Here is a 12,778-nt window from a genome sequence, read left to right as displayed (position 1 = left end):
ATGCTCACTACATGATGGGAGCCGCCATGTCTATACATGCCCACTACATGTTGGGAGCCGCTATGTCTATACATGCTCACTACATGATGGGAGCCGCCATGTCTATACGTGCTCACTACATGATGGGAGCCGCCATGTCTATACATGCTCACTACATGATGGGAGCCGCCATGTCTATACGTGCTCACTACATGATGGGAGCCGCCATGTCTATACGTGCTCACTACATGATGGGAGCCGCCATGTCTATACATGCTCACTACATGATGGGAGCCACCATGTCTATACGTGCTCACTACATGATGGGATCCACCATGTCTATACGTGCTCACTACATGATGGGATCCACCATGTCTATACGTGCTCACTACATGATGGGATCCACCATGTCTATACGTGCTCACTACATGATGGGAGCCGCCATATCTATACATGCCCACTACATGATAGGAGCTGCCATGTCTATACATGCTCACTACATGATGGGAGCCGCTATGTCTATACATGCTCACTACATGGGAGCCGCTATGTCTATACATGCTCACTACATGATGGGAGCCGCCATGTCTATACATGCTCACTATATGGTGGGAGCCGCCATGTCTATATGTGCTCACTACATGATGGGAGCCGCCATGTCTATAGGTGCTCACTACATGATGGGAGCCGCCATGTCTATACATGCTCACTACATGATGGGAGCCGCCATGTCTATACGTGCTCACTACATGATGGGAGCCGCCATGTCTATACGTGCTCACTACCTGATGGGAGCCACCATGTCTATACATGCTCACTACATGATGGGAGCCGCCATGTCTATACATGCTCACTACATGACGGGAGCCGCCATGTCTATACATGCTCACTACATGACGGGAGCCGCCATGTCTATATGTGCTCACTACAAGATGGGAGCTGCCATGTCTATATGTGCTCACTACATAATGGGTGCCGCCATGTCTATACGTGCTCACTACATGATGGGAGCCGCCATGTCTATACATGCTCACTACATGATGGGAGCCGCCATGTCTATACATGCCCACTACATGTTGGGAGCCGCTATGTCTATACATGCTCACTACATGATGGGAGCCGCCATGTCTATACGTGCTCACTACATGATGGGAGCCGCCATGTCTATACATGCTCACTACATGATGGGAGCCGCCATGTCTATACGTGCTCACTACATGATGGGAGCCGCCATGTCTATACGTGCTCACTACATGATGGGAGCCGCCATGTCTATACATGCTCACTACATGATGGGAGCCACCATGTCTATACGTGCTCACTACATGATGGGATCCACCATGTCTATACGTGCTCACTACATGATGGGATCCACCATGTCTATACGTGCTCACTACATGATGGGATCCACCATGTCTATACGTGCTCACTACATGATGGGAGCCGCCATATCTATACATGCCCACTACATGATAGGAGCTGCCATGTCTATACATGCTCACTACATGATGGGAGCCGCTATGTCTATACATGCTCACTACATGGGAGCCGCTATGTCTATACATGCTCACTACATGATGGGAGCCGCTATGTCTATACGTGCTCACTACATGGTGGGAGCCGCCATATCTATACGTGCTCACTACATGATGGGAGCCGCCATGTCTATACGTGCTCACTACATGATGGGAGCCGCCATGTCTATACATGCTCACTACATGATGGGTGCCGCCATGTCTATACATGCTCACTACATGATGGGAGCCGCCATGTCTATACGTGCTCACTACCTGATGGGAGCCACCATGTCTATACATGCTCACTACATGATGGGAGCCGCCATGTCTATACGTGCTCACTACATGATGGGAGCCGCTATGTCTATACATGCTCACTACATGATGGGAGCCGCTATGTCTATACATGCTCACTACATGATGGGATCCACCATGTCTATACGTGCTCACTACATGATGGGAGCCGCCATGTCTATACATGCTCACTACATGATGGGAGCCGCCATGTCTATACATGCTCACTACATGATGGGAGCCGCCATGTCTATACATGCTCACTACATGATGGGAGCCGCCATGTCTATACGTGCTCACTACATGATGGGAGCCGCCATGTCTATACATGCTCACTACATGATGGGAGCCGCCATGTCTATACGTGCTCACTACATGATGGGAGCCGCCATGTCTATACGTGCTCAGAGCCGCCATGTCTATAGGTGCTCACTACATGATGGGAGCCGCCAAGTCTATACATGCTCACTACATGATGGGAGCCGCCATGTCTATACATGCTCACTACATGATGGGAGCCGCCATGTCTATAGGTGCTCACTACATGATGGGAGCCGCCATGTCTATACATGCTCACTACATGATGGGAGCCGCCATGTCTATATGTGCTCACTACATGATGGGTGCCGCCATGTCTATACGTGCTCACTACATGATGGGTGCCGCCATGTCTATATGTGCTCACTACATGATGGGAGCCGCCATGTCTATATGTGCTCACTACATGGTGGGAGCCGCCATATCTATACGTGCTCACTACATGATGGGAGCCGCCATGTCTATACGTGCTCACTACCTGATGGGAGCCACCATGTCTATACATGCTCACTACATGATGGGAGCCGCCATGTCTATACGTGCTCACTACATGATGGGAGCCGCTATGTCTATACATGCTCACTACATGATGGGAGCCGCTATGTCTATACGTGCTCACTACATGATGGGAGCCACCATGTCTATACATGCTCACTACATGATGGGAGCCGCCATGTCTATACGTGCTCACTACATGATGGGAGCCGCCATGTCTATACATGCTCACTACATGATGGGAGCCGCCATGTCTATACGTGCTCACTACATGATGGGAGCCGCCATGTCTATACGTGCTCAGAGCCGCCATGTCTATAGGTGCTCACTACATGATGGGAGCCGCCAAGTCTATACATGCTCACTACATGATGGGAGCCGCCATGTCTATATGTGCTCACTACATGATGGGAGCCGCCATGTCTATACATGCTCACTACATGATGGGTGCCGCCATGTCTATACGTGCTCACTACATGATGGGAGCCGCCATGTCTATACATGCTCACTACATGATGGGAGCCGCCATGTCTATATGTGCTCACTACATGATGGGAGCCGCCATGTCTATACGTGCTCACTACATGATGGGTGCCGCCATGTCTATATGTGCTCACTACATGATGGGAGCCGCCATGTCTATACGTGCTCACTACATGGTGGGAGCCGCCATATCTATACGTGCTCACTACATGATGGGAGCCGCCATGTCTATACATGCTCACTACATGATGGGAGCCGCCATGTCTATAGGTGCTCACTAGATGATGGGAGCCGCCATGTCTATACATGCTCACTACATGATGGGAGCTGCCATGTCTATACATGCTCACTACATGATGGGAGCCGCCATGTCTATACATGTTCACTACATGATGGGAGCCGCCATGTCTATACGTGCTCACTACATGATGGGAGCCGCCATGTCTATACATGCTCACTACATGATGGGAGCCGCCATGTCTATATGTGCTCACTACATGATGGGAGCCGCTATGTCTATACATGCTCACTACATGATGGGAGCCGCCATGTCTATACGTGCTCACTACATGATGGGAGCCGCCATGTCTATACATGCTCACTACATGATGGGAGCCGCCATGTCTATATGTGCTCACTACATGATGGGAGCCGCTATGTCTATACATGCTCACTACATGATGGGAGCCGCCATGTCTATATGTGCTCACTACATGATGGGAGCCGCCATGTCTATACGTGCTCACTACATGATGGGAGCCGCCATGTCTATACGTGCTGACTACATGATGGGAGCCGCCATGTCTATATGTGCTCACTACATGATGGGAGCCGCCATGTCTATACGTGCTCACTACATGATGGGAGCCGCCATGTCTATACGTGCTCACTACATGATGGGAGCCGCCATGTCTCTGTGCTTTCTTGGAATCGCGCTAGCTGTGGAAATGGATTGATTTTCTTGCTTTATTTTCCTGACATATAAAAGTGGAGAAGTTTCCATCATAATGTAATCGATCAGAATGATCTGCTCCATAAGGGACGTCACATAGGGAGGAATCGCACATTGTGGTTATCGGGGTCATCATTGGTGCAGTACATGTACTCTATCTGTGTCCATGCGTTACATGAGCCCAGTGTGAGGACATTTTCTTGGCCGCTTACCCCAGATATGCCTTATATAGGGGGGCCAGGCTATTACAGATGCTCGCTGCGGTGCTACATGAGGTTTGGGAAATGTTTGCGGCACTGACTTTCCAGATTGTGATATTTTTGCTGTTCTTATGTTAGACACATGCATATCATGTATTCAGGGCAGAGAAGCATGGCATGATGAATGAGCAGGTGTAGTCATTATGCAGCCTGTAGACTCCTCTACCCTCGTGAATGACAATCCGCGCTCCCCTCAAACGCGCAGACAACACTCGCATCAATGTTTGTTTTGGATTGTGAGAAGTATCTGATGAAAGAAAAACAAACAAATGTTTAATTGTTCCAGTTGTCACATCGTTAGCAGCTCGTGGCTTTAGGAAACAGACATGGCAGACTTATAAAGCGTGAGCAGAGGGAGCAGCCGCCATTAATGATAGGACCCGCCATCACTGACAAGGACCGCACATGATAATGATCGTCCTGAGCGGTCACAGGCGATCGGAGCAGCGTCCAGACGGCAGACTGCGACTAAATATAAACGTTTCTATGAAATAAAGGCAGAAAACACCACACAATCCATCATTATTAGTCTTACCTAAACCAATAACGTGAAGAAACTAAATGATGCAATATATCTCTGGGAATGGCAGCTCACGCCTCCCCCCCTCCCCTCCCCGAGGCTGTGGTCCCACGTTTGCTTCCTGTAATAACTTTGTTAGTAAATATATCCAGAACATGGAAGACTGGGGAGGAGGGAGATGCAGCTGCAGCTTCTGAGAGTGGAGCAGGAGTCATCTGGGGGTGTGAATACTTTACTGAAGATTGTGTATACTTTATTGATTTTTATAACGTAAAGTGAAATACAATTTTTACAAGTTATGTTGACAAAATGCAAAATAAGTAGCAAATTATAGTCGAGTCTATAGAAGTTTAACATTTTATCCAGGAAGGGGGGAGGGGAGGAAACAAAGGGAGGAGAATTGTGTAGGAAAAGGAGCTCTGAAATTGGCTTAACTTTTAGTTGTATTTTTGTACATTTTTGTACATAAACTTGTCTAACTCTAAAATTGCAAAATACGGAAGGATTCCTCTATATTACCCTTAAAACTAGATAAATAACTGATCAAGGATTAAACATTTTAAGATTCGGAGTGAATTTTTTTTTACCATAAATTCCATCTTGTTGAATATTTTGTGTAAGATTTCTCCTTTAATGCAAATTTATATTCGTATATATATTTACTGAAGATTGTGTTCCATGAAATTCCCTAGAAATATAACTACCATGCACCAAACCAGAGGCGCCAATGTGTAGACGGCTGCGTATGTCGCCCGACCGTCCAGTACCGGCTCTGTACCGACGAGGACACCATGTGCGCAGTGTGGTATTTTCCGATCTGGTTGGATGGAGGGCGTTAATATGCGCTGGTATTTTATCCGAGTGATATCTCTAAACATCACACGCCGCCGTCAGCTCCTGGAAGAGAGCAGTACGAGCGACTTGTGTGTTTTCCTAAGCTTTAACACTGTATCTACTCCAAGTAATGATATAAATCTCATTTGCCCGATCTTCAGAGAATCAGTAAACTTGTGCTACGCTTATTACCTCCAGCGTGCAGCTAGAAAGGCATTAAGAATCTGAACTCCTCGTTCTCCGTTTGATTTGGACTCGTTAGACCCGTACGATTGCTGAGCACAGCCGAGAATGATGAATCCACACGACACATGTAAGGTCTTTATCTGGTGGCACTTGTGGTGTTACGTGGCAACGCGGCTTCTTGGAGTCACGCAGACCAGGAGCCTCGACACTAATTTAGGATATGGACTTGTGTAATTCAGTTTCCACCATCTTCATGACATTCAGCGTTATTACACAATCTGTTCTGCTTCACATGCCGCCACTGCGAGGGATTACAGAACAATGTCATCCGCTGTAATCGCGCAGCCAATAAAAGCCGCGCTAAATTGGGGTTAAGGTTTGTGCTGGGCTTTGGACTTGCATGAGACATGACAGCCGGTGACGGTCACCGCGGGCCACCGCCTGGCTCCTCGCTCCGTCCTGCAATAGTTTTTAATGGGATAATGAAGTTTGTGGACTTAACATACAAGAAAAGTTAATTAAAGGCCGTTAAATATGAATATATTTCACAATCAATTTCCATTAGCGGATGGCTATCTCCTCGTCTTCTGCGGATAGCGGCACTCGTGGGGCACGGACGCCCATTATTCACGCTTAATAACATAAAAGGAGCAGGTTACGGCCTGTACTACTTTTATCCCATTAATATTTGAGCAGTGGCTTCTGCTTCTCACGGTTGTGGCCTTATTGTGTCAAGTTGCATTAGTAATTCATATAAATGAGCGTAAACACTGGTGACAGAGGGATGAGACGTGCGGCCGCTCAGTCTCACCGGCAGCAGGGCCGCACCAGAACTGGCCACCTGGAAGCGCAACTGGGAGACGGTCTCTTCATCTGAAATGCCGCGACTAATAAACATATTGTCCCATTTATTTCCAGGTTACTACATGTCGGCGTAGATCGGCCTCATGCTCTCCTCGGAGGACGCCGCACTTAAGGAGTAAGTGTTAACACCGGGAGGTCAGGAAAATATTGTGCAGTAAATCTCACGGCTATGAACATTGTGTGTCACCCACGGGAAAGGCAAAAAATAGCTAAAATATTAATGGAAAACTGAGGCGGGACCAGGACTGCCCTTACCAGGACACAGACTGGCGGAAGTACATGAAAACATGGCGTCTGGGATGGACATTCTAGACTTGCAGTCCCGGCCTCAGATCCTCTGCTATGGGGGCCGGGGTTGGGAAACTTAAGCAGAGTTTTAGGCCTTGTTCAGACACATTTCTCATTAGGAATCATCAGACGGACATGGCAAAGTCATTCCATTCATCAGACTGGGCATCTAGAGAAGAAACACTGGCACAATCAGGATGGCGGAGAGATTGGCGAGCCGCACGGACAGTGTCAGTAAACATGGCTGAAATCTGAGCAGCTCTATACAGTAGAGACGCCCAGAGAAAAGCCAAGCAGTGAATGGAAAAACGGGAGACAAGCAGATCAGGCGTCCTCTGAAAGCAAAGGATCACAGAGGACATCACCACGCTATACTTATGGGAACTTTGCATGCTTGTCAAAAAGAGGGGAAATTGTAGGCACCTACCTCATAGCAGAAAGGTTACCATCACTGAGCAGGTGCATAGTCAGCATGCTAGTCCAAGGTAGAGGAATTCAGAGCTCATGTGCAGCACAGGAGAAGAGGTTGTAATGAGGTAGGATTATAGCCATGGGTCATGGTTCTCCAGCCTTCATGACCCGACAACTTCTTTCTTTACATACAGAATTTCTCTCCGTGCACATATTTTACAGGCTTTGCCCGCTCTGTACATTCATTCTGGTGTTTTATATGGTCATGGAGGAACATAAGGATTTGTTTTATAAAAACTAATCCTTCAAGTGCTCCCTGACGCCCACACAGGCACCTCAGGAGACAATGGAGCGAGAAACTATCATGAAAGGCAGCCACAAGCAGCACAAAACCCAAGAGCAGCTCATAAAGAGTGAAGGCTGCAGGAATCAGCAATGTACATGTATGCACCGCCATTGCCCAAAGCACGAGGACAAATAGGCCGGGACCACTGTACGGCCTGCGCCAGGATACGAGACCAGAACCGCACAAACAGCAGCAGATAGTCACAAGGTAATGTGCATCTTCCCCGTTATCCAGGTGGAAACGGCTCTGACCCCAATCTAAAAAGGAGATACATTGTCCTAATAAGAACAATGTGAATGAGCGCACTGCAGTGAGTAATAACCCGGCCTTTCTTCACACCATTTTATTTTGCACATTGGGAAAAAATACTACACCCAAAGCTTGTGTTCTGCAAGAAGTGTAATTTCCAAAAATAAGAAAACGCCCATAGTCTAGCTTTACACTGAAGGCAACAATACCACAAAGGAGCACATATGGGAACAAGGAGGAAAAAAAACACATGTGACACAGACCAGAATGTTACCTCGGATTCCTCCTGGTGACCACCTGATTGTTGACATCTTTACACCCCCTTTTCCCTCCGCAGCTTCATCACATCATGACTTGGAATAGATCAATGCACAAGTCACTGTTATGATCTGGTCACCATGGACGGTCACAAAAATCCCATCAGCAGAAAAACACAAAAGTAGTTGGAACCTGGGCTGACCGCAATCCCCTATCTGTCAGGCCACACTAGAAGCAGCCGTGGAGCGTTCCTAAACACACCTAGACGCCTCGTCACAGCTGGAGAAACTTACAACACCTCACAGATAGAAATGAGGAAACCTATCTTGCCTCAGAGCATTCCCCAAAGGAATAGCAAGCCCCCAACATATAAAGCCAATGGTGATGTAAGAAAACACAATACACAGTTAGGAAATATAGATTGGCAAAGCCGAGGCCCAACTTCCTAGATCGAACAGGACAGGACAGATAACTGACTGCAGCCAGCAAAAAACCCTGTAAAAAATACTAATCTCCTGATAATAAAAAAATACTGAGACCACACGAACTCTCCCCCACTATATTAGGTACTCTTGTAAAATAATGGGAGAAACAAAATACCAAAAAAAGCACAAGAAATTCAAAAGTGCAAATAATCAAATAGAACAGGGGGAATCTCCCTTTTCTTTCAGTGGGGCCTGCAGAGGGGGAACTGCAATGCTCATCAAAACAGAAAGACAATTCCTCTCCTGCAAGAAAACAGACTTTAAGCAAAATAAAAACAAACACCCTTAGGTGTGGATCAGGCAATAAAGCAAAGAACTTGCAACTTATCTGGAATGGTACAGGCACAGGATAAATGGAAGGACAAATTCCAAGCCAATTCAGAGAAGGAGGAACAACATCTATCACCAGCCACAGCCAGCAGACACTGCTCTTCTATACAACCCAGGCTGATCTGCAATTGTGCTTCCCAGACTCCCAATTAACTCCCACACCTGTTGAGTCACAGTCAGCTTCACCCCAGTCCTGACCACCAGAGGGCGCTCCAAACCATGACCCCCTCGGATGACATTCACAACAGGTGACCTCGTCCAGAGCCGATTTGCAGAATCAAAGGCCTTTATAAAGGGTTTGTGGCCACCAAGTGTTCTAAGAATATGGCAAGAAATACTCAAGTAAGAGATAAAACAGGCCATCTTTATTGTAAGACATGTAGAGAAAAGATCAGCACTCACTGTAATCTTCAGTTATTGTTCTTTTATTACAGGTTTCAAAAATTCAAAATGATGCGTTTTGGCTTAGAACAACAAGCCTTTCTCAATATCTATAATGTTTGAGAGGCTTGATTTTCTAAGCTGAAATGCGTCACTTTGAATTTTTGAAGCATGGAATAAAAGAACAATAACTGAAGATTACATTGGGCGCTGATCTTTTCTCTATATGGACATGTGGGGTTGCCACCCTAGGATATGTGCACCACATTGCAGGAATGCTGACCTGATTATCTCTATAGTATATTTGTAAGACATGAAGATCATTCAGTCTGGTAAATAGCAATAACCTTGAAGGTATCCACAAGTAGTGTCATGAAATTCATCGATCGCTATGATGAAACTGGTTCAAGGGAAAGGAAGACCAATAAATTCCTTTTCTGCTGAGGATAAGTTCATCAGAGTTACCAGAGTTAGAAAACGCTGACAGCAGCTCTGATAACAGCCCTTAAAAATGGTGCACAGACATCAAGGAGCAGACATATCTGAACATCAGCTCTCTGGAGGAGACTGCGAGAAGCCGCATTAAGGGAGTCAAAATTTCAGATTTTTAGAACCAACCATGATGTCCTTGTTGTGAGACACAGAAAAGGTGAGCGGACGGATTCTACAAGTGTGATGCCCACTGTGAAGGATGGAGGGGAGGAAGGATGGGGGGGGGAGAGACAATATCTATTGGTGACATTATTGGTGATTTATTCCAAATTCACAATATTATATTTGACATGGCAACCACGGTGACTGCCATCCTATCGTGTCTGCACTTAGTGGGACCATCATTTGTGTAAGAGCACAATGACCCAAAGTACCTCCATGGTATGTAAGGGCAATGTGACCAAGGAGAGGGATGGAGGCTGTGTCAGAGGACATGGCCTCCACCATCAAAGCAAACCAGCTGATAAGTTCTTAGTATCTCCAGAAATCCTTCAAGAGTACTGGAAGTCATTCCAAGCAACGACCTGATGAAGCTACTAAGAAAAGGCTAAGAGGGTGCAAAGTCATCATCAGAATATAAGATGGGTACTTAGACGGCTAGACAGGTTTAACACTTATTCTGGGTTCTGACATTTCTTTACTCCTTGTTTTCATATCCGTTTCTTCTTTCTTGGTTTTGCTTCCTTCAGTCTGAATCTATAACGTGCACATTCCAATAAGAACATGAAAAATCATTACATGAACAGGTGTGTCCAAAACTTTGACTGATACTGAAAACCATGTCTCGTGAGATCATTAAAAATACGAGATACGACAACTTCATATTATCTTAAAAAATTATTTAAAAATATAACCAGCTCTTCATTAGGAAACATGGGAGAGGGTGTTGGGGTCCACGAACTGACCATGACATACAATTTTGAGAACTAAACCAGGTCAGAAGCATGCATAGACTGACACGGAGCCGTCCTCCACATAGAGGACTGTTCCCTTAATATGAGAACTAGCACTGACACTGCGGGTCTGCACACTGTGTATGGTAAATGACCACAGATGTGGCAGCCGGGCACCGAGGACTGAGAACCACGTTCATTAGGCCTTTACCGGGTATCAGGATATAACACACAGAGAAAGCCCGGAGACGCCAGAGAAGCTCTGTGCTGTGAACTGCAGGAACCAGCAGAGGATTAGACCCCCGCAGGCTCACGTCCTCCCTGCTACATGCATCTCATTTCGGAAAGTATTGTGGAAATTTGCCCCCGAAGCAACTGCAAATGTAAACACTCACATTATAATAGCTGCCGACAATTTACAGCAGTTTCCAGGGAGTCTAAGCTGTTGTGCTGCTGAACCGGAGCAGACCAAGTGCAATGCTGTCCCTGCGGAGCCCGCATCACTACCATCCTCATTATGTCATGTATCCTGCATCTGATTAGTCTGCTCTTGTCGCTCTTTATATAACAACGTGTTCCGAAGTTTACTGCTTCATTCAGCTTTTGTATCTGCCTTACAGTTTATCCAAGTAATCACATAACTGGAAGAAAACAATGCGCCTCTGTATGGTAATGTGCAGTATAACTGCTACTATAATATTGGTAATATATGGCCTGCCCAATGCTGAAAAATCCAGAAAGGTGCAACTAGTGCCGGCCTGGATCTAGCACAAAAAATGACGAGGGCTGGGCGACAGTCGTGTATCAGACGTGTCCAGATATCACGCTCCGTCCTGTGTCAGACGTGTCCGTACATGAGGCTCCGTCCTGTATCAGACATGTCCCGTACATGAGGCTCCGTCCTGTCTCAGACGTGTCCGGATATGAGGCTCCGTCCTGTCTCAGACGTGTCCGGATATGAGGCTCCGTCCTGTATCAGACGTGTCCCGATATGAGGCTCCGTCCTGTATCAGACGTGTCCCGATATGAGGCTCCGTCCTGTGTCAGACGTGTCTAGATATGAGGCTCCGTCCTGTCTCAGACGTGTCCGGATATGAGGCTCCGTCCTGTATCAGACGTGTCCCGATATGAGGCTCTGTCCTGTGTCAGACGTGTCCGGATATGAGGCTCCGTCCTGTCTCAGACGTGTCCGGATATGAGGCTCCGTCCTGTATCAGACGTGTCTAGATACGAGGCTCCGTCCTGTGTCAGACATGTCCGGATATGAGGCTCCGTCCTGTATCAGATGTGTCCGTACATGAGGCTCCGTCCTGTATCAGATGTGTCCGTATATGAGGCTCCGTCCTGCATCAGACGTGTCCGTATATGAGGCTCCGTCCTGTATCAGACGTGTCCGTACTTGAGGCTCCGTCCTGTATCAGACGTGTCCGGATATGAGGCTCCGTCCTGTGTCTGACGTGTCCAGATATGAGGCTTCGTCCTGTGTCAGACATGTCCGGATATGAGGCTCCGTCCTGTATCAGATGTGTCCGTACATGAGGCTCCGTCCTGTATCAGATGTGTCCGTATATGAGGCTCCGTCCTGTGTCAGACGTGTCTGGATATGAGGCTTCGTCCTGTATCAGACGTGTCCGTACTTGAGGCTCCGTCCTGTATCAGACGTGTCCGGATATGAGGCTCCGTCCTGTGTCTGACGTGTCCAGATATGAGGCTTCGTCCTGTGTCAGACATGTCCGGATATGAGGCTCCGTCCTGTATCAGATGTGTCCGTACATGAGGCTCCGTCCTGTATCAGACATGTCCGGATATGAGGCTCCGTCCTGTGTCAGACGTGTCTGGATATGAGGCTTCGTCCTGTATCAGACGTGTCCGTACATGAGGCTCCGTCCTGTATCAGACGTGTCCGTACACGAGGCTCCGTCCTGTATCAGATGTGTCCGTAC

This window comes from Anomaloglossus baeobatrachus, chromosome 11 (assembly GCF_048569485.1).
Source record: "Anomaloglossus baeobatrachus isolate aAnoBae1 chromosome 11, aAnoBae1.hap1, whole genome shotgun sequence".
Taxonomy (NCBI): Eukaryota; Metazoa; Chordata; class Amphibia; order Anura; family Aromobatidae; genus Anomaloglossus; species Anomaloglossus baeobatrachus.
Note: the sequence above shows the minus strand (reverse complement) of the source record.